The 27,351-nt window shown below is 40.5% G+C and overlaps 1 protein-coding gene across 25 annotated transcripts in view; it reads left to right on the top strand.

The window, feature by feature from the left end:
* The window catches only part of SIPA1L1 (signal induced proliferation associated 1 like 1), a 466,784-nt gene that overhangs the window by 273,922 nt on the left and 165,511 nt on the right, over nt 1-27,351 (top strand). For 21 of the 25 annotated variants that reach the window (XM_088024540.1, XM_028087081.2, XM_088024541.1 and 18 more), the window contains one exon: nt 4,910-4,971. The exons of 3 other annotated variants lie outside the window; for them this stretch is intronic. The gene's annotated coding sequence lies outside the window, so the exon portion shown is untranslated. Of the gene's footprint in view, nt 1-4,909; nt 4,972-7,335; nt 7,391-27,351 lie in introns of all 25 variants that reach the window. One more of the 25 variants, XM_088024543.1, reaches the window with a different exon arrangement.

Below are 27,351 nucleotides of genomic sequence, written 5' to 3'. Positions count from 1 at the left end.
GTTTTAAGTATGCAGACCTAGGAGGTCAAGGCTCTTTTATCTGTCAGGTTTGCTTCCTCAACTTGAAAAGCTGGAAGAAATTGTACTGGAAACAAATCTGTTTTTTTTTAATTTTTTAATTTTTTTTTATGTTATGTTAGTCATCATACAGTACATCATTAGTTTTTGATGGAGTGTTCCATGATTCATTGTTTGTGTATAACACCCAGTGCTCCATGCAGTACATGCCCTCCTTAATACCCATCACTGGGCTAACCCATCCCCCCCCCCCGAAACCCTCAGTTTGTTTCCCGGCATCCATAGTCTCTTATGGTTCGTCTCCCCCTCTGATTCCCCCCTTCATTTTTCCCTTCATTCTCCTAATGTCCTCCAGGTTATTCCTTATATTCCACATATAAGTGAAGCCACATGATAATCGTCTTTCTCTGCTTGAGTTATTTCACTTAGCATAATCCCCTCCAGTTCGATCCATGTCGATGCAAATGGTGAGTATTCATCCTTTCTGATGGCTGAGTAATATTCCATTGTATATATGGACCACATCTTCTTTATCCATTCGTCTGTTGAAGGGCATCTTGGCTCCTTCCACAGTTTGGCTATTGTGAACATTGCTGCTATGAACATTGGGGTGCATGTGCCCCTTCTTTTCACTACATCTGTGTCTTTGGGGTAAGTACATAGGGTAGCTCTATTTTTAACGTTTAAGGAACCTCCATACTGTTTTCCAAAGTGACCGTACCAACTTGCATTCCCACCAACAATGTAAGAGGGTTCGCCTTTCTCCACATCCTCTCCAACATTTGTTGTTTCCTGTTTTGTTAATTTTTGCCATTCTAACTGGTGTAAGTGGTATCTCAGTGTGGTTTTGATTTGAATTTCCCTGATAGCTTATGATGGTGAACATTTTTTCATGTGTCTGTTAGCCATTTGTATGTCTTCTTTGGAAAAGTGTCTGTTCATGTCTTCTGCCCATTTTTTGACCTGATTTATTTGTTTTTCGGGTGTTGAGTTTGAGAAGTTCTTTACAGATCTTGGATCCCAGCCCTTTATCTGTAGTGTCATTTGCAAACATCTCCCATTCTGTGGATTGCCTTTTTATTTTGTTGACCGCTTCCTTTGCTGTGCAGAAGCTTTTTATCTTGATGAAGTCCCAAAAGTTCATTTTCCCTTTTGTTTCACTTGCCTTTGGAGAGGTGTCTTGAAAGAAGTTGCTGTGGCTGATGTCGAAGAGGTTACTTGCCTATGTTCTCCTCTAGGATTTTGATGGATTCCTGTCTCACATTGAGGTCTTTCATCCATTTAGAATTTATCTTTGTGTATGGTATAAGAGTGGTTGGGAAACAAATCTATTCAACAGTGTTTTAAGAGCCCTAGTAAGCTTTTAAAATGTCATGATTTTTGTCCGAAGGGCACGTTCAGTGACCTTCCAAACTGTGTTTCTAAGTTGCTCATGTGACTTTTATTCTGTGTATAGATTATCCAGCAGATGATATGAAAACGTGGGGCTTATTTCCACCAGTTTCTTCATCCACCATCTGTTACTCTCCTTCCTCCCTCTGGATTGCATTCCCTTCCTGCCACTACTGTGTGTTCTGTCTAATCACAGCTCATTCTCCACAGCCCCACCTGGAACTCAGAGCAAAGGTTTGGTTGCAGGCAGATATCACACTAGATAAGGGGGAGCTTTAGGATCATGCCTTGCAGGGGCTCAAGGCTTGCTGCTGCTCAGAGTAGTTGATGTCCAGGGAGCCTGGGCTTGGAGAAAGCATCCACTTGTACTACTGGCCTGTATTCTTTATTTATATAAAAAAATACTAAAATATTTTACTTCTTATTTAAGTGTAACACATACAAAGATAAGTAAATTGTAAGTGAGCCCTTTGATGAGTTTTCCCAAATTGAACATGATCATGAAACTACCACTCAGATCAGGGAATCCAGTGTTACTAGCACACCAGAATTCCCTGTCCACCCCTTTCTGCTGTCTTCTTACCCCCTGCTCCCACCGCAAAGGTAACTATTATCCTGATTTACACAGGTTTACCTATTTTTGAACTTCATAAAATGGATCGTATAGTGTATTCTGTCATGTGTCTGGCTTCTTTGTCTCAACATTATGTTTGTGAGATTCATCTGTGTTGTTGTATTAGTTAAGATTCATTTATATTTATTACCGTATAGCAGGCAAATTACAGCATGTGGGTTGGCTGTTTTTGTAAATAAAGTTTTATTGGCACAACAGCCATACCCATTTATTTACATATCATCTATGTAAATGTACTCCACATGCAAAGTTGAGTAGTTGCAACAGGGCTCAGTGACTCTTTGGTCCAAAAAACCAAAAATATTAATTGTTTAACTCTTGCAGAAAAAGCTCACTGACCCTTGCTGTATAATATTTCATTGTCAGTACTGGACAATTTATTTGTCACTGAGTTTTGGCCGTTACAATTAATGCTTGACTGTTACTGTGTGTGTCTTTGGGGCTACACATGTGCATTCCTGGTAGGCATTGCCCTGGGAGTGGAATGGTTGAGCTACATTGTAAGTTTATGTTCTGCTTTATTAGGTTCTGCTCAGCTATTTTCTAGTTCACAGCCCCACCAGCAGTGCATGAGAGCTGAATTGCTGTACATCCTAAGACTTGGTATTGTCAGAGTTCAGTTTTAGCCATCTTAATCAGTAGGTAATTCTATCTCATTGTGGCTTTATTTTGTAGTAAGGGTAACAAATGAGGTTGAGTACCTTTTCATATGCTTATTGACCATTTGGGTTACTTGTTTAGGTGGCCTTTTTATTGTTTTATCAGAGTTCTTTATATATTCTGAACGAGTCCTTTGATGGATATACATATTGCAAATACCTTCTTCCATTCTGAGACTTGCACTGTTATTCTTTCAATGGTGTTTTTATTTCTGTGAACCTGAAGATGATCAGAATATGCCACCCCAAAACATGCCACTTGGAACAAGGATTATTTTGAGTGAGGGAAATTGAGAAATAGCAGATGTAGGAAGAGTTCTCTTTCCTCCCACTTCCTGCCTGAAAATTGGGGCATAGATTTCCATTGGTAAAGGTGCATCCCGTCTCCATACCAGGAAGAGAAGAACCATTCTTATCACTGGAGAAACTTGGGTCCGCATAATCTTACCAAAGGGTCCTATCTACCATAGATTTCCTGGTTATCTTTCGACAGTTTATCATCCTTAGGAGCCCCAATCCCCTTTTCCTGTCTAGTCACTTCTGCACAATTTATTCCCCTTATTAAGATGGTATTTAAGCCCCTGGGTAGAACTGCTTTTTTGGGTTTTTACTTGTTTTCTGTAACATCCCCATGGGTGTAAAAATATTAACATCAATAGAGAAACATATACCTTTTCTTCTGTTAATTTGTCCTTGTCAGTTTAATTAGCAGGCCCCTATAAACTGAATGTGAGAAGGTAGAGAAAAAGTTCTTTACTTCTAAAAGTTTCTATAAAACTAACTAATGCCCACAACATTGGCGAACCGTGCATACACCGAGGAAGGTGAAGTTGGACATGGTGTTTGTAGATATGTGGACAGTACCTATCTTCAGCCTTGTCAGGGCAGACCATCCCCAGGAAATATCGTAGCAGAGATCGATTTTTATGTCAAGTCCTTCTTAATTCGAGTGTGATTTGGTGTGTTGTTATTTGTCCTAAGGTCTGAATAGAGACAAAGTTCTCATCTTTCACTTTGGAACATTCAAAACCTTTCCAGGGTCTTGGAGTCCCTAGTTCTGTGGGTGTGTTTCTTTAGTGTTTCACGGTGTTCTGAACATTGGAAGTTTTAATAAACATGCAGTACCAAATGTCGGAATCCACTGCATGTATTTGTGCTGAGATCTATTCCCTCGTATCCCTGAATTGAAGCTGATTTATCTAATTTGCAGTGGTTTGAACAGGGTAGATGGGTTTTCTAGGGGACAGGCTACATGATTTTTGAGGTCCATTTAATAATTGTGTTTTTGTTTCAGTTTTACAAATAGCAGTCCAGGGCAAGGCAGTATTAGTTGATTAAAATGTATTTAAGGGGGCGCCTGGGTGGCTCAGTCGGTTGGGCGACTGCCTTCGGCTCAGGTCATGGTCCTGGAGTCCCGGGATTGAGTCCCGCATCGGGCTCCCTGCTCGGCGGGGAGTCTGCTTCTCCCTCTGACCCTCCTCCCTCTCATGTGCTCTCTCTCTGTCTCATTCTCTCTCTCAAACAAATAAATAAAATCTTTAAAAAAAATTAAAAAATAAAATGTATTTAGTTTATTTGACAATAGATGCAGACGATTTGAACTTGAAGATATTTAGAGATACTCTAATACTACAGATGTTTTCTCCTTTTTTAAAGGTTTTATTTATTGGAGAGAGAGAGAGAGAGAGAGTGCAGGGGGAGGAGCAGAGGGAGAAGCAAATTCTCTGCTGAGCCCAAAGCCTGATGCAGGGCTGGATCCTGACCCCAGTACCCTGAGATATGACCGAACCGAACTCAGACACTGAACCCGCCGAGCCACCCCGGTGCCCCTGTTTTCTCTAACTTCTAATTTAAATGCAGCTGCCTGGGGTGCCTGGGTGGCTCAGTCGTTGAGCGTCTGCCTTCGGCTCAGGTCATGATTCCAGGGTCCTGGGATCGAGCCCCACATCAGCTCCCTGCTCAGCGGGGAGCCTGCTTCTCCCCTCCCCCACTCCCCTTGCTCGTGGTCCCTTTCTCTGTCAAATAAATAAATACAATCTTAAAAAAAAAATGCAGCTGCCTACTTTCAAAAGCCTGGTTTGCCTCTTTCAGAAAAAAGAAAACTTTTTTTTTGCAGCTATTTTCTTTTAACAAAATTTCTTGTGCACTTAGCTATTTTTTTCTGTTTTTAAACTTTTTAAAAACTATTTTATATTTTTCTTTTCAGGTTATTCACTATGAATATGGCTGCTATTATCTAAATTTCTGCAGCCATGGCACAAGAATATAGTAAGTACTATCCTATACTTCCTGTGACCTACCTGCTTTAAAATGTGTTGACTTTGTGTCTTTAAGTTTCTCATTGGAGCAGTGGAAATACAGAAACAAAGTTTTTAAAAATCTGCCTTTCTCAAAGGGATCAATTCATTTGGTCACCTACTTTTTGAGTCTGTAGCTTTATATAGAAATTCATCATGACCGTGATTAATTTCACCTTCGGGATAAACACGGTGTTGCTCAGCCCATTCCCAGTCAGTACCAGCAGAGCGGACATTGGGATTGGATCCATATCACACATCCCACCCGTCTCCCTTATAGGAGCTCCAGGGTCGGCCCTGGTTAGGGGCAAGCCCATCCCTGCTTTGTGCACGACGGACTCCTCAGGGGCAAAGCATCGGCCGTGCCGGGCGTTATCTGGGCAGAAGGATGGTTTCGGGAGCGTCCCATTATCCTGTCCTAGCCCATGAGACCCGAAGGCAGGTCTGCCAGGAGCTTCTGGCAGAAGTCTTCTCAGACTTGAAACAGGCCTGCAGGAAGGGCCTCTCTCTTCCTCTGGATGCTGCTCGGTGCTGGCAGATCTGCGGTGGCTGCAGCCTGAGCAAGAAGCCACACAGGGCCGAGGACAGAGAAGTAAGCCCTGAGGCCTCCAGAAGTCCTCGCTTTTGAGCCAACGCATTTCCTTTTTGTTTAAGCCAGTTTACGATGGGAGCCAAAACATCCTAAGTGATTCACTTAATCTTCATTTTATTTTTAGTAATCCATTAGTTTCTCCCTGGGGAATGTGGGAGTAATTGCAAAGCAAGGCAAAATAATACCGTTAAATTAAACTGGCAGGGTGTGCTGGTGTTGACTGGCACCCTCTTCGCTCTTAACAGTTAACTGATAGAGTGATTTAGTATTCAAAGACAGGAGAATAAAATATATTGCTTTCACTCTCTCTCTTTTCCCTCCGGAAGGTTTTGCCTTTTAATCAACCTACTTGGGCTGTGAACTCTGAAAAGGGTCTTGGCCTTACCCGCCTGAGAACCACCAGCTCTTTGTCTAGGTGTATATTTGGCAGTATGGACCTGTTCTTTGTGTTTTCTTAGAACAGTCTGTGCCCAGGCTTCTGATGCCCTGTTTGCTTTTGTCCTTCAAAAATTAATATGAATATTTCAAACATAAAAGCAATGGAATAAGGAATAATACAAATACCCATATGTACTCTCCCTACAATGCACTAGAGAAATCGAATGTTTACCAGTTCTATGGAACAGTAAAAAATCCAGGGTAATGCCCCCTAACAGGCAGCGCCCGTCTCTACCTCTGAGGAACCGCTATCCTGATATTATTCCTAATTTTTCCCATGCATTTGTCTGTGCTTTTATCATATTTGTGTAGTATGATTTTCCATATGCTTTTTAACTTCAGGTAAATGTAGATACTATATGTACTTGTTCTTTAAAATCACAGAGGAGGGACGCCTGGGTGGCTCAGTCATTAGGCGTCTGCCTTGGGCTCCGGTCATGTTCCCAGGGTCCTGGGATCGAGCCCCACATCGGGCTCCCTGCTTGGCGGGAAGCCTGCTTCTCCCTCTCCCACTCCCCCTGCTTGTGTTCCCTCTCTCACTATGTCTCTTTCTGTCGAATAGATAAAATCTTAAAAAAAAAAAATCACAGAGGATTGAGAATAAGTTCAGGATCACAGAAAGAGGCCATAAATTTGTTCTGAGACACTAGACATCCCAGTGATCTATACTAAATGTGTTAGACTTTAAATTGTTGATTTTAATCAACATGTGGACAGCTTTTTATCTTATTCTCGGAATCGGTGTCTGGTCTGCTAGTGAGTTCCCTTTCTTCACCTGCTTCTGCCCTCCTGTGCAGGCTTGGCTTGTGTTTAAGTAGCTCGAGTCATCCTGTGCTCAGAATGCATGCTTTTGGCAGACTTCACTAAGTCTGCATTTTCCTGCCATCACACCTACAAGGTTTCCTTTTGTGCATTCTAAACCATCAGTTTGTTCCTTGTACTGTGGCTGCAGTTCCAGAGAAGCCGTCCGCTCCTATGACCAGATTGGGACCTCAGTCACTGGCGCTGGGTCATTACTTCCTTTCATGCCCTAGCTTAGAGTCTTGGAGATCATTTTGTATCGTTCTTGTCAGAAATAGATCTCAGGTCATTTAACTTCTGCAACCAAATAACTCCTTCTGTTGCTCTTGGAGGATTCATATTACCCTTTGTTCTTGTTTGGAATGTGGCCTCCACAGAACTAAATAGTCATTTCCATTCAGGGATCATTAATCCTTTCAACTTGGGGACATAATTACTGGTAAAGTATCAGAGAAAGATTTATGACAATCAGAAGAGAATTTCTTTCTTTTTATTTTTTTCCAGGATGTTATTTTTGTTTAAATGTTTGACATGTGGGAGAAAGAAGTAACCTCAAAAGGTATTTTCCCCTTAATTCATACATATTGTATACATGTTACAGGAAGGAAAAATAACATTTTTTGTTGAAATCAAATTGGGGTTTTTATGCTGTGTGCATGCATTTTTCTGTTGTTAAAAGAATGGGTCCTCCTTTTAATTGTGTTTAAATGTAACTATCTTTAGCTTTCTTTCCCCCAATGTGGACCCAGGATCTTAAATTAAAATGTTGCCAGTGTAAGAAGATTATAGCCATCAGTGGAAACGCCCAATCAATGAGGCCCTTGTGAAGAGAGCTACTCTCCCATTGGAAGATGACCAGAATTCAAAGATAGTGGGCACCTTGTTATACATCAGGCCAAATATAAACATAAGAAGTGCAGATATTTACATTTTAATCCCGCAGTGTGATTTATGTGCATTTTCTTATTTTAAAAAAATTTAATGGTATAGATGCTTTTCAATGGAAGAAGCCTATTGAAATTTTTCTTTGAGAAATCAGTACTGTGAACAAACTGCTTTTGTTTTGTGTGTGTGTGTGTGTGTGTGTGTGTGTGTGTAATGGTATCTTCTTATTTATTTTTTTATGTAAAGGGATTGGTAGGCTTGGCTTGATTTTATACCTCAAAATGAAATGGTGTCTTTGTGGGGGATGGTCCATGGGGCTGAGAGAACTGCTAGACAGTGACTCAGACCTGTAATTAGGTCTTGCTCTCCGCACCCTTGTTGACTTGAAAGCACTGACCATAGACCATTTAGTGTGGGAAAGCAGTACATGAATCATCGCAATTGGCACAAATTATCTGGAATGCTACTAAATGTTTTCTGTTCTTTATTCTGATTGAGGGAATGAGAAAGGGAGACTTGTTCTTGGAGTTTGAAAAGTACTCTCTAGAGGATACATACACCTTTGGGGAAATGGATTTCTTCCCTAGATAGAACGGAAAACTGTTGAATATTCGATATTTGTAAAACAGTTTTGGTTTTGTGGGTTTGCTTTAGAATAGTCCTCCAAGCTCTGTGTCCTTACTTTTGGTGAACTCTTGCCTGTCTGTCTTTCATGAAGGGGAATCCTGGAGCCTCGGCTTAACCTCCACACCACAACTGGGGTTGGGGGAAATCCTAGAGGTTTATGTCGTGTTTTTTAGTTTCCTTCTAACTTGTCCCACTCCTCCAAATCTCTCATATCTAGGACAGAATTTTGTTATCCTTTTTTCTTCCCTTTCTCAAAATGAAGGGTCAGCCAACTTGTTGAGACCTACTAGGTGACTGGCCATGAAGCCAGTGAAAGTTGTTTTCTATCTTCACTAACTAATAAGTGTAGTTTGTTTCAACTTATTTTGTAGCAGAAAGTTGAAAATAATCGTGTTCATTCTAAAGTGGCAGACATTTATAAGTCATTTAGGTTAAAGATAAGAAGAAGACATTATATAGAAAGTAAGCCCTTTAATTTTTTTTCCCTTGGGTTTTCTCTGATGGTGCCTTAGGGGTCTTGCCCAGCGCTTGCTACCTCACTGCGTCTGCTCTAAAGAGAAAAAGACAAGCAGATTTGTCTAATCCATAGCAAAAAGACCAGATTTTCAACTTGTAATGTGAGTTGACCTTTTGATACATGGATAAATCTTTATTTTCATTTTGGAATATATGTGAGTGGGCATCTCATAGGAATGCATCTTTTGACAGGAAGTAGAAGAAAGCCACCGTTCACCGGGTACCTACTGTTTTGTGTCTGTGGGTATCTGTGCACAAGCATGTGAGTTTGGTTGTTTCCGTTCATCTAGGGCATTGCTCCTTGTTAGACATCGCCGCATTCATTTTGGAGTTGTTGAAAATCAGGTGTTCAAATTATAAAATTATTATTAGCACTTATGCTGAATTAAGTTGGTAGATTTTAGAGTGAGTTTCTAAGAAACTGGTGAAGTATTTCATGAATACCCTTGAAAAAATTCTGTATTAATGTGGTTAAACTTTTTTCCCTAATATAAATCACAAAGACCTTCATATTTGTAATTTAGGTTATGTTTATGAAGAATGCCTGTTCATGAAGAACTGTGATCCTGTTTGTCACGAGGACTTGTTTAGTACCCAATTAACCTTTCACTTAATCTCTTTCTGAAATTAGGAGCCAAGAGACCATGCCTCAGTACCAAATACAAATCACCCAACCTTATTACCCTTAGTTTGCATATTGTGTAAATAATTGGACCATTAGCCAATACATAAACAGAGGGGGCATGAAAGGTATATCTCTAGTGGGAATTTAACATCACTTTAAGGTTTCCAGGTTACTTTCTGTAAATTATTTCTTCCGTGGCAGTCAGTACCTCTTGTTTAATGGATGCAGTGATTTTTAAAACCTCAGTCAAGAATTCCAAAGTTCTTAATGAATATAAAAATACCTAAAGGAGTTTTATGTTTGATTCTGTCCCATCCCTTCAAGAGCAAATGCCTTCTAACTTTGTGCAAATGAGAAATCTCAGTGCTCTGAGTGAACGCTGATCCCTGATGAACACTTCCTATCTCTCTCTCTCTCTCTCTCTCTTTTTTTTTTTAATTCTCAGACTAATTAAATAGAATTAGTCTAGTCTGTAGGGTTAGGTGCCCCTTCTGTAATCTGGAGAACTCTGCTAAACTGTGTGTGGAGATAGACCAGCTGTTTCTATTTTTGTCTGGATATTTGACCCCATCCCTAAAATTTGATAATGTACCCCCTGTACTACATTAAGGCTTCATTTAAAGATGGAGGTACCAATGGATCTCCATGCTCTACAAGTGTATAGAGCTTGTTGGTTGTAAAGATTTAGACTAAGGCCCAGCATTAATTGCTGCTATAATTTGATCTTTGACTTGTATTTTGATGATCATTTGCAGTAACATCCATTCAGTTGTATTTTTCAGAACATGAAGAAAATCTCATTTAATACTGTCTCCCAGCATATTTAAAAAATAACTTTAATAAAAATAATACATCCTTATGAAAATGTAAAAAGAGATAAACATAAAGATGAAAACGAAAATGAGAACCATGTAGAATTGCACCATCTACAAGTAGCTGTTATTAACATTGGCTAATAATGTGTTCTCACAGAACACAGAGCACACCATTAAAACAGTGATAAATCCCTCACCCCAGTTACGAATAAAGGACTGACGGAAGGTGGTGGCACCCAGAAACTCTGAAATACCTACATATGGTACATGTTAAACCTAATATCATCTAAATTGCTGCCATTGTTTATTTCCACAGGTTGTCATCATGTCATCATAGGGTAAGGAGATAGTCTCTTTAAAGAGAAGCTGGACTGGGGCCTGTACTGGTTGCCTTTTGTTACCATCCATTTTTAGGTAGAGATTTTCATGAGTAGGGCATATTTCTTGTTTTTCTTTTTTAAGTGAAGGAGTATTGTGAAATAAGCTGCTTTATATAAAGAGCAGAAGAATAGTATGCTTTTAAAAGAAATACATTCTGCTCCCCTGATAGAAAGATAGGAGAGAAAAGTCAAGCAACTGAAGGCTGTATGTGGTAATTCTCCAGGGATAAATGAATGTCAGAGTCTCTCCTGGGCTTGCTTGCTTTTTTTTGTTTTTTTTTTTTAATAACGACATATCTGTACCCTGCCTCATCTCTCCACTCCCTTCCCTGTCCTGTACCAGCTTCCCACAACTGAGCAGCACACTGCAAATCCGTGGAGTTCTGCATTGACTCGGACCTCTGATTATCCCACTTCAGGCTTCGGTTTACCATAACTTGGGTGATTGTCTGGTTTTCAAATCATCACACCACAAAAACTCAAGCAACAGACGTCTCCCTGGATTGATTGTATTTGTCCTTTGTGGTGTTGTGATGGTTTCTGAGCATTTGTTCGCTGGCTTCCTTCTCGGAGGCCCGGAATAACGTGGTATGCTACAGCCCTCTTGGCTTCCAGGGGACTGCTTTCAAGTGTCCTTAACTGAGGCCTTCTCCGTGAGCAGGGATGCGCTCCAACCCGTTGGCCAGTAGTGACCCCCACAGTTGCTTGTCCTGAAGTCATTGTGGTGTAAACAGAACAAATGATGAGAGCTTTGTCCTCTGTCCTCTCTTCCAAGTAGAGAGTGTAAAAGTTGTTTTAGAGGACGTCTGCATTTTGTGGTATCATTCAGTTTTGGCGCTGCGTCTGGTGAAATGTTAGCCTGAGATTCTTTGGGAGGCTCCACCCCTGGAACTGAATGAGGAGTTTTTGAATGAGTGTTAATGCTGAAGCTGTTAACATTAGTGAGAATGTTCTTTGCTACACAGCAGCAGCTTGCTGATTTCACTTTTGCCATTGCAGTGCCTTCCACTGAGAGACCACGGAATTATATTAGGCAAATAGTGCCAGGTTTTACATTACTTGATAAGTTTGTATTATTGGAAAACACTCAAACTTAGGTTCACTGATGTCACATGTGTTTTTAGTTTTAAGCATCAAATTGAGATCATTGTATTTTAGTGGTTGAAGAAAGCAGATTTTCATTTGTTTTTAAAAGTCATTAATAAATAATAATCCTATCTTTTCTACCAGTTTTACCTGTGGGACATTTAGATACCGCACGATGATGTTCAGTAGTACTGAACCGTTGTCTTTTTTTTTTCTTTTTTAAGATTTTATTTATTTATTTGTCAGAGAGTGAGCGAGCACAAGCAGGGGGAGCGGCAGGCAGAGGGAGAAGCAGGCTCCCCGCTAAGCAAGGAGCCCGATAACGGGCTCATCACAGGACCCTGGGATTACCACCTGAGCCAAAGGCAGACACTCAACTGACTGAGCCACCCAGGCATCCCTGAACCATTGTCTTTTTATCCACAATGTTGGGATTGTGTATCAGTTGATTTTCTTGGATAGCATGCATTAGATTTATTTCAGGCAACTCTTCTCAGCCCCAGTGCTAATGCCATAAATAAATAAAGAACCCTCCCCATTTGTTTATTTGCTACTTGTACTCTTAACAAGTTACAAGACTGTCAGTGGGTTCCTGATTTTATTAAGTTTACTACTCCACAGAAAGACAACTTGATGAGTTTTGTGTTTTTGGGTATGATTCCAATGTAATCTCTTTTTGGAAAGGATTTGGATAAGTCATTTTCAGTCTGTCTCCCAATCTTCTTGTTCCTTAGAGTGGGATTTTTCCTTCTCCACTTCTTTCTTGTTTTCCAATGAGATCGAGAGACAGAGATAGGGTTGGGGGAGAGGTTGAGATAGATTGGCTTGACTTTTTCTAAGTGGAGGATGAGAATAAAATTGAGTTCAAGTAAAGAATGGAGTGGTGGACCCGATCTGGGAAAAAAAATTAGAGAGTGAAGAGTTCAGGTGAGGAATTTGTAGTCTAAAAAGTAAAACACCAAGGGGAATTTACTAACTCTGCCATTATTCCATCAACCGTTTATTTCTGTTGACTTAATTTGCACCAGGTAGCCACTATTTCCTGACCAGGGTCTGAGGACAGCTTTTCAGAAAAGTTAACTTGTCAGTGGTGGGGTTTTTTTTTTTTTTCCTTCCCCCATAGTAGATGCTCAGTTAATAGAAAGTTTGACTTGCTGACTTAGGAAAAAATAGTCCTTAAAATAGCCATTCTGATTTGCTACTAGATGAGTTCCTCCCTCATTAATTCTGTGAGGAGGCGAGGAAATAAGTGGAACATTTTTTTTTTTTTAATTGACTCTTCCTCCCTACTGTTACTAGGATTTTTCTTTTTTTCGCTAGAGGAATGAAAAGTGTGAGAAGTTATTCAGGTTTCCAGATAAGAGGGTACACTGTTGTCTAGTTCCAGAAAGGTGATTTCCAGCCATTCTTATATTTCACTGTCCTCTGTAAATTGGTTGAATTAAAATTTTGTTCTGAAATCTTGTCACATTCTTTTTGAGTTCTTGGAGTCCCCTAGAGGTGGTGTGAAACTACAGCTCAGAATCACTGGATTAGGGATAATCCCTGGGCCAGAAAGGCAGTTAATCTGTCAAGTCTGGAGGAATGCTGTCTGGATGCTGGAATGTTTCTCTTCTGCCTTTTCTAGTTGCTGGGTCAGATCTCTGTCCTCATCACCAGCTCTTTAAACTTCATTGTCAAGTTCACTCTTTTCCTAATGTTACAAAATAGAGGCAGGGTCATGGTGCTTTTTGGAGGAGTTTCTGTCTGTTTTCTGCTATTTCTGGATAGAAAAGGCAAAGTAGGCCCATTCTTCTAGGTTTCAATGCTTGAAAAACAGCGGAGATGAAGGAGAAAGTAAGAAGGAAGCAAAGAAAGTCTGGTTTCTTAAATAGTCTTTGTTTTGCAGACTCCTTTTTTGGTCATGATTATTGAATGTAGTGTACCACTGACTGCAGGCACTGGGTGTTTGAAATCTGGAAGAACACCATGATCTATAAGATAGTTTCTCAGTTACTGTTTCTCAGCTGTTCTTCAGCACAAGAGAAGATGCAATTGTTTCAGTTTTGTTAGTTGTTTTCCTCTAAGGGCAGAGGAGATCGTTGTTTTTCTGTGAGCTGCTTCAGGCCATGTGGTCTGTGACGCCGGGATGTTCCCTGTAGTCCCGCATAGACTTGGCCCATTTTCCCAAACGAGATAATGATGAATACAGAAATACTCTCTAGTAAACTGTAAAGTATCATAAATAGGAGAAGTATCATAAATAGTCCCCACTATTATTCTCTGCTAGAGTGGGTGACTATAGATATTCTATTCAGTTCGTGATCTTCCATCTGAGCACTGGCTACTTTTGATAGTCCTGTCTCCAGGGAATAGCTAGTTCTTTATGACACCATTTTGTATCTGCCTGGACCTTTTGCAGAAGAAAATGATTTGCATGTTGAACAAATGTTGTAGTGTATATTGCATTAGAATGAGTTTCTGACATTTCACAATATTTACAAATACAGGAGTCACTGCCCTTCGTATATGGCAGTAATTGTCTGTTGGCAATGACCATGAAGTTCCGGGCCATGTGAAGAATTATTTCAGAGTCTCAATCTCCTCGTTCATCAGGGGGGACTGCTTCTCTGGCAGATGGGCTGGTTGCCTTGGTTGAGCTTTCGTATGGAATACTGCTTTTTGTTTTGGCTTAACTCTTTGCCCTCAGGCTTTTCAGTTGGTACCTGTCCATGGGAATGACTGATCTGACTTAGAGATGTGTGACCTGTTCTACAGAAAGTATAACTTGCAAGGACAGTGAAGAGGGGGGAAAAAGACATTTGCTTCCTCTGTCTCCCACTCGTGCAGATACTGTCTGATCAAGTGCCTCCTTCCGTGGGAGGGGCCACGCCACATCTGCAGGCAGGACGAGAGGTGCTCCTGCACTGGCAGCGACCGCCTCACCAGAAATGCTTCCCTGGCTTTCGTAGTGAATCTGTGCTGACTCTCTGGGAGCTCTAAAAATCCTGTCTGGTAGGGATTTGACGTTCGTGGTAGCTGGCTGATAGTTTACATCCACAGGCCTCTCGGAATTATTTCCAAACAGTAATCGCCGGCTCTTCACGGCTTGTTTCACTGAGGGGAGGAGATGGGCCGATGATGGGTACGTATTTTAAGACTGCCTGATTCGAGGGACGTTGTAGGTTCTTTCCTTTCCAATATACAGATCTTCCTCGACTTAGGAGGGGTTCCATCTCAATAAACCCATCCTAAGTGAAAAACGCGTTAAGTCAAAAATGCATTTAATACGCCTGACCTACTGAACATCAGAGCTCAACCTTGCTAGCCTACCTTAAAGGTGCTCAGAACATGTACATTAGCTTGAAGTTGGGCCACTTACATCATCCAACATAAAGCCTGTTTTACAATAAAGTGTTTGAGATCTCATGTAGTTTGTTGAGCTGTGTACTGAGAGTGAAAAAGCAGAATGGTTGTATGGGTACGGAATGGTGGTCAGTGTACTGGTTGTTTACCCTCGTGATCGGGCGGCTGACCGGGAGCTGCGGCTGGCGGTAACTGCCCAGCATCAGGAGAGAGCATCTTAACACATATCACTAGCCCGGGAAAAGATCAAAATTCAAAATTCCAAGGATGCTTACCATTGCTTTTGCACCACTGTAAAGTCAAAAAATTGCTAAGTTGAACGATCATATGTTGGGGACGGTCTGTATATTGAAAAGGCTGTGATAAAGTTGATTCATAGACCTTGTTTTTAGGCATTTGGGGTTTTTTAAAGGACAGTATTATAGCTGGGCTGACAAAAAAGTTACCAGCTACCTTGGAAGTGATGTCTTGGCTGAATAAGAAAAAGAAGATAGCAGTGGAAACACTTGATTGACCCTGATGAGAACATTTTAAACTCTTGATAGCATAGAAGTCTCCTCCTTCAAAAGAGAGATGATATTTAAACTTAATTAGTGAGGCATTTTAAATTGGAATTAGGGTGAAATCAAGAGTACTCAAAGGTACAGAGAAAGGAAAGTCCAAGTTGTAACTTCCACAGCAATCAGACTTGTGTATGCTACAGAGAAGCAATTTCTTGTCTCCACCTCTAGTCTGTATATATAATTCACTACCCCATATGAGGTGAATTAGCTCTTTTATTGGGCCATTTATTAAATGTTAAGTTCCATCTATTGGTGAGTAAATCAACCTAGAGAGCATGTTCCATACTGAGAATGTTAGGCTCACCTAAGGATTCTCGTGTTTATTAGTCTGTGATATCTTCATTTTAAGGAAAGTAAATACAGGCCTAACTGCATAGTTATATGTTACAAGTAGCAAAACAAGTCACTCGAAGGGCAGGGAACAGATGGGTCCTTGCATATTTCTTTCTCTGAAAGATAATCCATGTTGACACAATGCATGCTTTATTCCAACAAGAGAGATTCCAGCCATTTGCTGGATATTCTCTCATTCCTTAGGCAAGTTGCGTGGCGGCTGCGCAGTGGTACCTCGAGGTTCTCCTTTCATACCTTTTCCATTGGTTGGCACAGAGGAACTCCGCGCACCTGGGGACTGACTGCTGCGGTTGGAGAGACGGAGAGACAGAGGCAGCTTCAGGGCAAGCCTACCTCCCAGCTCCCCAGCTCCTTCATTTCTCTGTTCTCCATGCTTCACCCCATGCTCTGTGAGGCCCTGCTCCTCTCCACAAGTGACCCCTTCATCCCGTCCATCCCATAGTCCTCTCACCTTCCAGACGTGGACCCTTAGTCATGCCCTTCCATCTCTTCCTGCTCATCCCTTTGCCTGTCAACCGCCTCCCGCCCTTTCTCTGTCCAGCACTCATCTTCCCACCTGTCACAGGTCTCTCATCCTCCCTCGTTTCCAGCACAGCGGAGACGAGCGTGGGGGAGGAGAGGGTTACGTCATCACCCTTCGACCTTTTGTCTTCCAGATTTTTGTTTTTTATTTTTTGAGGTATAATATACATGCAATAAAATGCATAGATCTTAAGTGTTAAGATTTGGGTTGTGTCTAGTTATTGGCTGTTATGAATAACGCTATAGGCATCCTTATGAAGTCATTTTCTGGGCATATATTTTCATTTCTCTTGGGTAAATGCCTGGGAGTAGAATAGTTAGATCATGGAGTGGATGTATGTTTTGCTATATAAGAAACCACCAAACTGTTTTTCCCAAAGTGGTTGTGCCATTTTATACCAGCAATTTATGAGGTGCTAGTTGCCCCACATTCTTATCAGTGTTTGGTATTGTCAGGTTTTGTTTTTCATTTTAGCCATTTCTGGTGGGCTAAGTGTGAAATAGTATCTCATTGTGATTTTAGTTTGTTCTTTCCTGAAGTCTAATAATTTTGGGGATCTTTTCATGTGCTTCTTGGCCGCTTACATACTTTTTCTTTTTTTTTTTTGGCAGAGTACCTTTTTCAGGTGTTGACTTTTTCTAAAGTATTATTGAATTATCTTTTAGTTCTTTATTTACAAGATTTTAAATATATATTAAAATACATACTATATATATTTAAGTAGTAAAGATACACATAAACAGACACACTTACGGTGTTTCTTGATGAGAAGTAGGTTTTATTTTAATTTATTGTTTTTCATGGCCAGTGCTTTACTGTGTGTTATTTGAGAAATCCTTGCCTGTCCAATATTGGCAATATATTTTCCTGTATTTACTTAAAGATGCTTTAGAGTTTTATCTTTTACATTTAGCTTGATAACCTAGCTTTAATCTTTTTGGTATATGAAATAAGGTAATTGTTGAGGTGACATTTTTTCCCCTCATATATATATCTAGTACCATTTATTAAAAGACATTTCTATTAACTGAGCTGGTATTTTGGTTGAAAATCAATTGCCCATATATGTGTGAGTCTATTCCTGGACTCTCTTCTGTTTCACTGGTCTGTGGTCTGTTCTTAAGGCAGTTACCCGCTGTCTTGAATGTTGTAGCTTTATAATAAGTTTTGAAATGAAATAGTGAAGTCTTCCAACTTTGTTCTTATTTTTATAATTGTTTTAACTATTATAGATTCTTTGCATTTCCATGTAAATTTTAGAATCAACTTGCCTTTTTTTCCCCATAAAGCTTGCTAGATTTTTTTTTTCAAGTAATTTCTGTATCTAACATGGGGCTTGAACTCACAACCCGAAGATCAAGCATCCTATGCTGTACCGATTGAGCCAGCCAGGTGCCCCTAAAGCTTTCTAGATTTCATTGAACCTAATTTTCAGTTTGTGGAGAATAGACATTTTGGTAATACTAAGTCTTCTCATCCACAAACCTCTCCACTTAATTTCTCTGAGCATTTTGTAGTTTTCAATGTAGAGGTTTCTCACATCTTCCACTTGGTATGTGAGGTTTTTTTTTTTTTATGCTTCTGTAAATGGTGTTTCTAAGTTTCATTTCCAATTGTTCACTTGCTGTTTGTATATTGACCTGCAAAACTCCTAAATTCTCTTGCTAGTTCTAATATTGTGTGTGTGTGTGTTTTGTAGGGTTATTGACATATATGATCCTAGGTGTCTGTGAATCATGACACTTTTACTGCTTCCTTTTGAGACCTTTTTAAAGATTTATACCTTTTGCAAAGATTTGCTTTTCTTGGCCTTATTGAACTAGCTAGAACATTCAGTGTAAGGCTCACTAGAAGTGGTAAGAGTGGAATCTTTGCCTCATTTGTGATCTCAGGAGAAAAGTATTCAGTGTTTCCCTGCTCAGGTTATACCTAAATTTTTTTCCCAGTGGCTGAGGCCTGTAATTCTTTGATCTCCGAACTAACTTCCAGGTGTGGAGTTCTCAGTCTGCACGTTCCTGGGCTTTCCTTCATTTGTGACATTTGTGCTGCATTACCCTCACTCTTCTCTTTGTTTTCTGCCTCAGTTCCCCCAGAGTGGCTCTCCTCCCCCCCCCCTCCTCCTTTTCTTCTTCATTCTCCTACCTCCCTGAAACAGCTTCTTCTCTTTCACTGGCTTTTCTTCTCCTCATTCATTTATTCTTCTGTCAAATATTTATTGAGCAGGTACAGTACGGCTGACTGTGCTGGTGTCTGGAGCTATCCACATTGAGGAGACCTGGTCTCTGCCCCGAAAGAGCCCACCCTAAAAGTGAGCTTTGAAAGAACGAATGGCTCCTTGGAATCCCTCGGCAGGGGTGGGCCTCTCACTTGGTCTGGAGTTCAGAGAGAAGGCCTCCTCCGAGGGGACTGCACTGCTTTTCCCCTCTTTTTTGTGCAGTCACCCGAGAGGAGAGGTGGTTCTTGTTCCTCTGCATGCGGTCACACCTTTCTCGGTGGTGTCCATCCCCACGCAGTTTGCACGTCCAGCCAGAAGCACAGGTGTTGGAATTACTGTGCTGCTTCCTGCTTTGCGTCCTCTGTGGCTTTATGTAAAGAGCTAGTCTGGTAGTTCTTTAGCACCTGATGGTAGTAACTTGCTTTTTATCTTCAGAGACTGTAGAATTTTATATGCATCAGAAACAATGTTTTTGAATAAATGAACTCATTGAAAACCTTTTTTGTTTATTTGCATCTTGTATTTTATTGCTAGATAGATTTTTTAATTAATTGAATTATGAAAATGATTTGGGAATGTATTAACTTTCCAGGACAATTTTTTTTTTTTTTTTTTGGTCAGAATGTTCCCGTGCAGGACTCCTTTACCTCTGAGCTACTGGACAGTAGGATGGCTCCCTGGCTTGTTACTGTTGGCAGAGCTGACTCTGTCTTTCCTTGAGTAGCAAATGTTCATGAGCTACACTTTTTCACGATTCCTGCCTAGGGTTTTCATTCTGTTTCTTTATCCAAACAATGTCTGTTTCTTTTCCTTTGTTTGTCAGAATGCTTCTCTTACTAAAAAGCTCTGCTTCTCTTTGTAGAGCCATAATGATGCCACCGAACACACTTCTTAAAGGAGGTACCAACTAAGGATTAATGTATTTTCAGATCATTAAATTAAAAAGCCATGAATAGTGTCTTAATGCAATGGAATAGATACATGAAGCATTGTTTAGTGATTAGACTGGCATGAAGGTGAAGCAATTAAATGCGTTAAATATATACAAATTGAATTACCTATTTTTTCTTTCAGGCAAAAGTATGCTACTGAGTATCCAGTAAACGTGTCTGCATAGCTTTACTGCACTTAAGCATCATGTCAGAAGTCTGTAAACCCAATTATGTAAAGTCCGTTATCAGCATTTTATTCACTGAGTTTCTGTCATTTACAAAATTTAAATTACTTTGAAAGATAAAGAACTTATCTTTTATTACCAGTGGATTTTTTTAATATCCTTACAGAGAGGAATGTGCTGATTATAGAAGGTATTTATGTATCAGATAAAAATCAGTGTATATGGATGTGTGTTTTATTGTGATTTTTAAGCGCCCTAAAAATGCAGTTATCAACATATAGTCAACAGGAGAAGCAGTGTTTTAAATATAATTTACACTAGAATGTAAACATTTCTAATACTCTTAATTAAAAATAAAATAAATTTGGTATTCAGTATAAAAGTGAAGTGAAAAGACATGATTAGACAGTGAGATATTGCTTAAACTATTTGACCAGGAGCAATTATTGAGCCTTACTCCTCAGAGGTTGTATTATTCTTGTATTATTGTATACTTGTTCTTGTTTTTAAACTCAGGTCTGTTTTTTTCTGTTCTTTTTCTTAATATATGATTAAAAATTCTTCACCTTGGGGTGCCCGAGCATCTGCCTTCGGCTCGGGTCATGATCTCAGAGTCCTGGGATTGAGCCCTCTGTCGGCCTCCCTGCTCTCGGGGGAGCCTGCTTCTGCCCCTCCCTCTGCTCCTCTCCCTGCTCTTTCTTTCTCTCTCTCAAATAAATAAATAAAATCTTAAAAAAAAAAAAAAGCTTCACCTTTATTATACCTAATAAGGGTTCACAGTGATTCAGTCTGAGTGTTTTTCAGTGCTGGAGAAAGATTTGGAAAGTCCTTCTGAAGGGCAGTCATGGTGGCTCCCTTGGCGTTACAGAGGAGAGGGCCTCACAACGGAGGGGCCATTTATCAGTAGATTGGGGATTTTGTAGGCATAATTTGTTTTCATCGATTACTTCTGTCTCAATCCTACCTTTTCAATGATCTTACCATCTTTTAGGCAGAGCCTTCTTTGCAAGAGATCATCCCCCCCCCCCCCCCCCCGTTATGTCCTGAGTCCTGTTCTCCCTAGGCAAGCGCCCTCACAGGGAAGGGGCTGTCCCACAGGGAAGCCAGATAATTCTGCTCTAGCCCTTCCAAGCCATAGGACCTCTTTTGATTATTTCTGATGTTTTATTTATCCTTTTATTCTCTCTGCCCAGATTGTCCAGATAGAGTTGGATCTGACAAGGTCAGCCACAAACCTGTGGTATTTTCAATCACAAGTTGGCCAATCGGGAGGTTTCTATTTAGTTACTTGAACTAGGTCACCAGACACATTGTGTTAATCCCGTAGTTTAAATGGGCCATCTGTTGAGTCACCCTAGTAATTGTTCCCTTTTTGAATGCCACTGTACCCAAGTTAAGCTTCAGCCGAGGGTGTTAGGAGTCTTTTCAAAGAGACTAATGCACTGAACCGTGGGCCCCTCTCGACTGAAACTTGCCCTTGGAGAGTTTCTGTTGTCTACTTACTTGCTTCTGTATTCCTTTTCCTCAATCGTGAGAATTTTTTTTTTTTAAATTGTGAGAGTTTGGGATTGTAAAAGTTGAAGGTCATGCTTGTTGAGGATAATTAGAAAGAGGGAGAAGTGGGATTGGGAGTAGGAAAAAGAGGCCAAACGCTCGTCAGCAGCAATAGTGGATTTCTTTGCTGGGAAGCTTTGGGAAAGGCTAGGGAGAGGATGGGCAAGAAGCCTGTTCTGTACCTTTGGGCTTTTCTGTGACTCGGGAGAGGAGCTCAGAAGGGTAGGATGGGGGAGGTCGGAGCGGAGGGTTTTAGCGGAAATGGCTTGCCCGAAACGTCTGAAAATGTGCATTTTACTTTGTGTTTTCTGATTTTCTGGGGAGATCTGGAAAATAAGAGTCGAAAACATGGAGTGTGAAGTCTGGAAGGCAGTGGCCATGTAGGCGGAGAACTGGACTATAAACAGGTTATCCGTGAAAAAAATACCAGCTCCATCCTGTGGCCTCTTCTCTCCTCTCCCGAGGAGACGTCATCTCGTTTTGTGACTTTCGCTGCCATCCACGTCCCTCGGTGATACCCACTTCTCTATGTCTGGCTCAGACTTGCTTCAGATTTGTATTTTCGGCATCCTCCCCGATATCTCCACATAGATGTCCAGTGGGCAACACAAAACTCTTGATTTGTATGTCAAGTGAGCAGCTTATCAAGGTTTCTCAGGACTCTCTTGGCTTTAACACCTTCTGGGGAAACCTCTCAGTCGCAGGCAGACCAGCGTGGTTGGCCATCCTACATGTAGTCCTTAGACCTGCTTCTCTGCCACTCCGAATTTCTCAGGAGACTCATCCACCCAGAACCGTCCATCTATCTAGACCCTGAAGAGTTACCCTTGATTCGTCGAGTTCTACATCCGCAGAGTGTCATGTGGATTTCCGATGTCTAATCTCGCAGCATGCCTTGTCGTCTCTACCTAGAAACACCCATCTTCTCCACTTCTGTCCATTTCTGCTGATCCCACCATAATGTACACCATATGCATCTCATGCCGGTTCATGTCACGAGACAAGGGCGTGGAGCCCTGCAACCACTTACCAAGGCCTCCAAGCTTCTTTACGGAATGATGCCATCTGTCTCTCCTACCCCGAGTCACCCCTCGCCCGTCCAGCCATACTGGCTCTCTTTACTTTGGACATGCTAAATCTGTTCATATTTTAGGGTCTTTCCACTTGCTCTTCCGTCTGCCTGGAATGTCCTTCCTTTGTTGTTGTTGTTGTCATTCTTGTTGTTTTTAAAGACTTGTTTATTTATTTTAGAGAGGGGGGATAAGAGGGGCTCAATCCCTCGATCTCAATCCTGTGATCACAACCCAAGCTGAAACCAAGAGTCAGACACCCAGCTGACTGTGCTACCCAGGCACTCCTTCCTGGAGTGTCTTTCCTTTGGGTAGCAGATTCCTTCTTGACATTTAGGTCTTCTCATCTTAAATGGCTTATTCACAGAGAGGCCTTCCTTGACCAACAAACTGATGAGAGTAGCCAGCCAGCCGTCTTGACCATATTATTTTTTAATTTTATTTTTCTGGATGGCACTTTTTTACTCTGTGACCTTTATATTATTTATTGATTGGCTTGTTCTGCTCTTCCATACTAGAATGTTAGCTCTATGAGTGAGGCTTTGCGCCTGTGTTCACCAGCCTATCCTCAGGTCTTAGAACAGTTCACAGAGTAGGTAGGTATTCAGGAAATGTCGTTAAAGAATAAACTTCATCACCTCAAGACATTTAATTAAAACTTTGAGGGAAAGAAGATTTTGAAAGATTTTTTAGCAAGCAAGGATCAGTAAGTGGAAATTGAGGGTATCTGTCATTGCTGCTACAAAATGTATAGAATATCGTTGACGTAATTTCATTTAATGACATCATCCTTTGCTTTAACTAACAAGTTAAAATTCTTTCAGAACCTTTTCTGGATTATTTGCAAATATATTTCCCTGTGTCCTGTATTTCTTTTCAGTGCGTAAGTCCTTCAGTGGCAAACTCCCCTCTGATAGCAGTTTGAGTGACTGTACCCCTGAGAGGAAACGTAGAACCATTGTGTACACCAGTGTGTAGGCAGTGCAGAGAGCCTGGGAGCCTTCCTCACCTGTTTGACCTAAGGGACTAGGCTTAGAACTTGGGTGATTATAAATCGTTGCATTTCTGTGTTAAAGATACTTCTAAATCAGGGTCGGAACCTCTGGACCCCGGCACTTGAGGCCAGATGATTCTTTGTTATAGAGGCTGTCTTAGGTGGAGGATGTTAGCAGTCGCCCTTGGCCTCTGCTCAGTGGGTTTCTGTAGCACTGCTCCCCCGTTGTAACCACAGATGTCTCCAGATCCTGCCAAATGGCCCCTTGGGGACAAAACTGAAACCCACTCTTCGAAACAGCCCTGTGTTTTCTTTTATATTCTTTACTTTGGGAAATTACTATGCAAAAAAAAAAAAAAAAAAAAATCAAGTCGATGGCTGATTTGGGGGCGGGGGGAGGAGGGAATGTAGCAGATTTTTAAAAAGCTATTATAAAGATTCTTCATCTTACATCATTACTAAGTTATAAGAATCTATTTTCAACTTAGTATGCCTCTGTAATTCCACGGTAAGCTTTGCGTTAAAAACCCTAAAATATTCTGAGGGAATTTGTTCTTTCAGTGTTTCTATATTTTTCGCCTGCTCCCATCACCATGGAGCTAAACGCTTTGAGAGACATGTTAGGTTAAAAACAGTAATGACAGAAGAGGAAAAAATGTGTTTCTTCTGCTTCATTTTTCCTTCTCTCCAATTCTTCTTGACCCCTCAGTCAACTGAATGGGATCTTTAATTTGAATGTTCTTAAATTGGGCATCAGGGTAGGTTTAGAAAGGCATGTTTTTCAGAGTGTTTCCCTCCCACCTCCCAGAAAATGTTCACATCAGAATTTGAGCAGACCTATGAATTAATGATATTCTGAGATAGGGGAAAGTGTACCAGAACTGTGTAGGGAAGAAGTCTTTTCCCTTGGTCTCACCCATTCTATAGATTTATGTACAACAGCGATTACATTGAATTGCTTAGGACTCTTTTCCATCATATAGAATTTTTTTTTTACATGTGGAAAGCAAATATCAAAATGTGTGTTGCTTGTTTTTAGTGTAGAACTGATTCTTTGAATAAATGCAGTTCTTACCAGCTTTCTTAAACTAAGAACTTAGCACAGTATTGTATGTGAAGCATTAAGTACTCTGAGATAATCTATTAATAGAAGAGTTTGAGTTTCTAATCTCCTTCGTTAATAGTGGAGACGTTACAGATTGTTGGATGTCACATGCTGGAATCAAACATTTCTTATCCACAGGAAACAAACGATGGCTCTGGTTGGCCTTTGTAGTTTTCAGGTTAGGGTTTTTATTTGAAATTCATGCCCTCACCTAGTTACATACTTTGAACCTTGACCTGTCTGAGTAGAACATTCTGCTCAGTACTTTCACATGTACCAAGGATTAATATCAAATGGGGGGAAATTCTTTTTCCCTAATATTTATGAACAGTGGCATCTTCTGTGAGTTTCTAGGAACATGTACTGATACATTGTTTCTGTTCAGCAAAGGTGGTTTATAGAGTTTTTCTGTTTAAATACTGCATTTTTCCCAAACAAATTAATGTCTTTTAATAGCAGTTAGTAAGCCAGTGGTGATTTCACTGTGCTGAAACCTTCACACATTAATTTCAGGATGCGTAGATGCCTCATTTGTTTTTTAAACAGTATTACCGCTTCCTTTTGCATGAATGAAGACATGGTATTGAATTTAAGAGTGGATGACTCTTAAACTATGGAATTTAAACATCAGACTTAAAAATAACTGCAAAGATTAAAAAACAGGAAGTTTAAAAACTTGTATCTGGTTTTGTGCTATGGGCTAGTGAGAAAAGACTGTGTTTCTCTATTTCCTGAAGTCTTTAGCTTCTTATCAGTTACCCCCAGGACGAAAGGTAAGGAGACATTCTTTGCATTCTTGAGTAAAACTCCTCCCCCCACCTTCTGTATGAATCCTGGTGTGTTCTTTTCTTTGTTCATTTGTGTATTGATCAGAACAAAGATAACAATTCACAAATTACAACATCCTCTGATTTTATTAAAAAAAATATTTTTGGCAAGTTTTTGGTTGTTTTCTTTCTTGTTCCCCTTGCCCGCAGGACCCAGACTACCCTGCTTTTTATCCATTATGAGTATGAACATACATGCAGAAAAGTTACTCTCCCTCTGACCTTTTTAGTATTGCTACTCCGTTTGCAAGTAAAAATGGACACACCCACCCACAGACATGTATATTTACATATGTATGTATATGTGTATGTGTGTTCATTTTTCTATATTAATGTTTTTCCTTTAGTTTTCAGTTTAAGCAACAGATACTAACTGCCTAGTGCAGTTCTGGGAGTGTGATGAGCTGGTAGAGACCCTATCTTCTTTAGAGACTATGAAAAACCTCAAGTACAGGGTAGCCTGCTGCATAGGGAAGGGTAGACAGTCACTACTGACGTTACCAACCCTGAAATCTTGCTTATTGTGTTCTCTTATACGTGGATGTGCTGTTGGTATGAGGATTTTGCCTTCTTTCCATTGTTGAGATCATATTACACACGTAATTTTTTAAATTTAAACTTAACATCATGTTGTGTTCTCTCATGTAGTTAAACACTTTGAACATAATTGTAATGAGTATATAATACTGTGTTTGTGGACCTTTCATAATTTCTTTTTTTTTTTTAAAGATTTTATTTATTTATTTGACAGAGACACAGCGAGAGAGGGAACACAAGCAGGGGGAGCGGGAGAGGGAGAAGCAAGCTTCCCGCCGAGCAGGGAGCCCGATGTGGGGCTCCATCCCAGGACCCTGGGATCATGACCTGAGCCGAAGGCAGACGCTCAACCGACTGAGCCACCCAGGCGCCCCCATAATTGCTTTAGTTTGGGGACGTTTAGGTTGCTTATAGTTCTTTCAATTTTTTATTTTATTTTTTTATTTTATTCTTCATCATGCTAAGTGTACTCTTTCATCTCTGTCCCCTATTTCTCCCTCCTTCCCTCCCACCCACCCACTTCCCCTCTGGTAACCACCAGTTTGTTCTCTGTAGTTAAGAGTCTGTTTCTTAGTTTGTCTCTCTCTCTTTTTTTTCTTTTCCCTTTGCTTGTTTTGTTTCTTAAATTCCACATGAGTGAGATCATATGGTGTTTGTCTTTCTCTGACTGACTTATTTCACTCAGGATTGTCCTCTCTAGCTCCATCCATGTCATTGCAAATGGTAAGAAGTCATTCCTTTTTTATGGCTGAGTAATATTCCATCGTGTGAGCGTATGAGTGAGTGAGTGTGTATACATATCTTCTTTATCCATTCCTCTATCGATGGACACTTGGGCTGCTTCCATAGTTTGGCTATTGTAAATAATGCTGCTATAAACATAGGGGTGCATGTATCCCTTTCAATTAGTGTTTTTGTATTTTTTGGCTAAGTATCCAGTAGTGTGATTACTGGAGTGTAAGGTAGCTATTTTTAATTTTTTGAGGAACCTCCATACTGTTTTCCATTGTGGCTGCACCAGTTTGCTTTTCCACCAGCAGTGCACGAGGGTTCCTTTTTCTCCACATCCTCGTCAGCACTTGTTTCTTGTGTTTTTGATGTTAGGCATTCTGACAGGTATGAGGTTATATCTCATTGTGGTTTTGATCTGCATTTCCCTGATGGTCAGTGATGTTGGGCATCTTTTTGTATGTCTTTTGGCCATCTATATGTTTTCTGCCCGCTTTTTTTGAAAGATTTTATTTATTAGAGAGAGAGAGAGAGCGCGCGTGTGCATGTGCCCACAGAAGAGGGACAGAGAGAGAGGAAGAGAGAATCTCAAGCACACTCCCCGCTGAGCACGGAGCCCCATGAAGGGCTCAGTCGCACGACCCTGAGATCAT

Source organism: Eumetopias jubatus, unplaced genomic scaffold (genome assembly GCF_037043125.1).
Source record: "Eumetopias jubatus isolate StellerSeaLion01/CBP00866 unplaced genomic scaffold, mEumJub1_p1.0 scaffold_7, whole genome shotgun sequence".
Lineage (NCBI taxonomy): Eukaryota > Metazoa > Chordata > Mammalia > Carnivora > Otariidae > Eumetopias > Eumetopias jubatus.
This window is presented reverse-complemented; position numbering and strand designations above follow the sequence as displayed.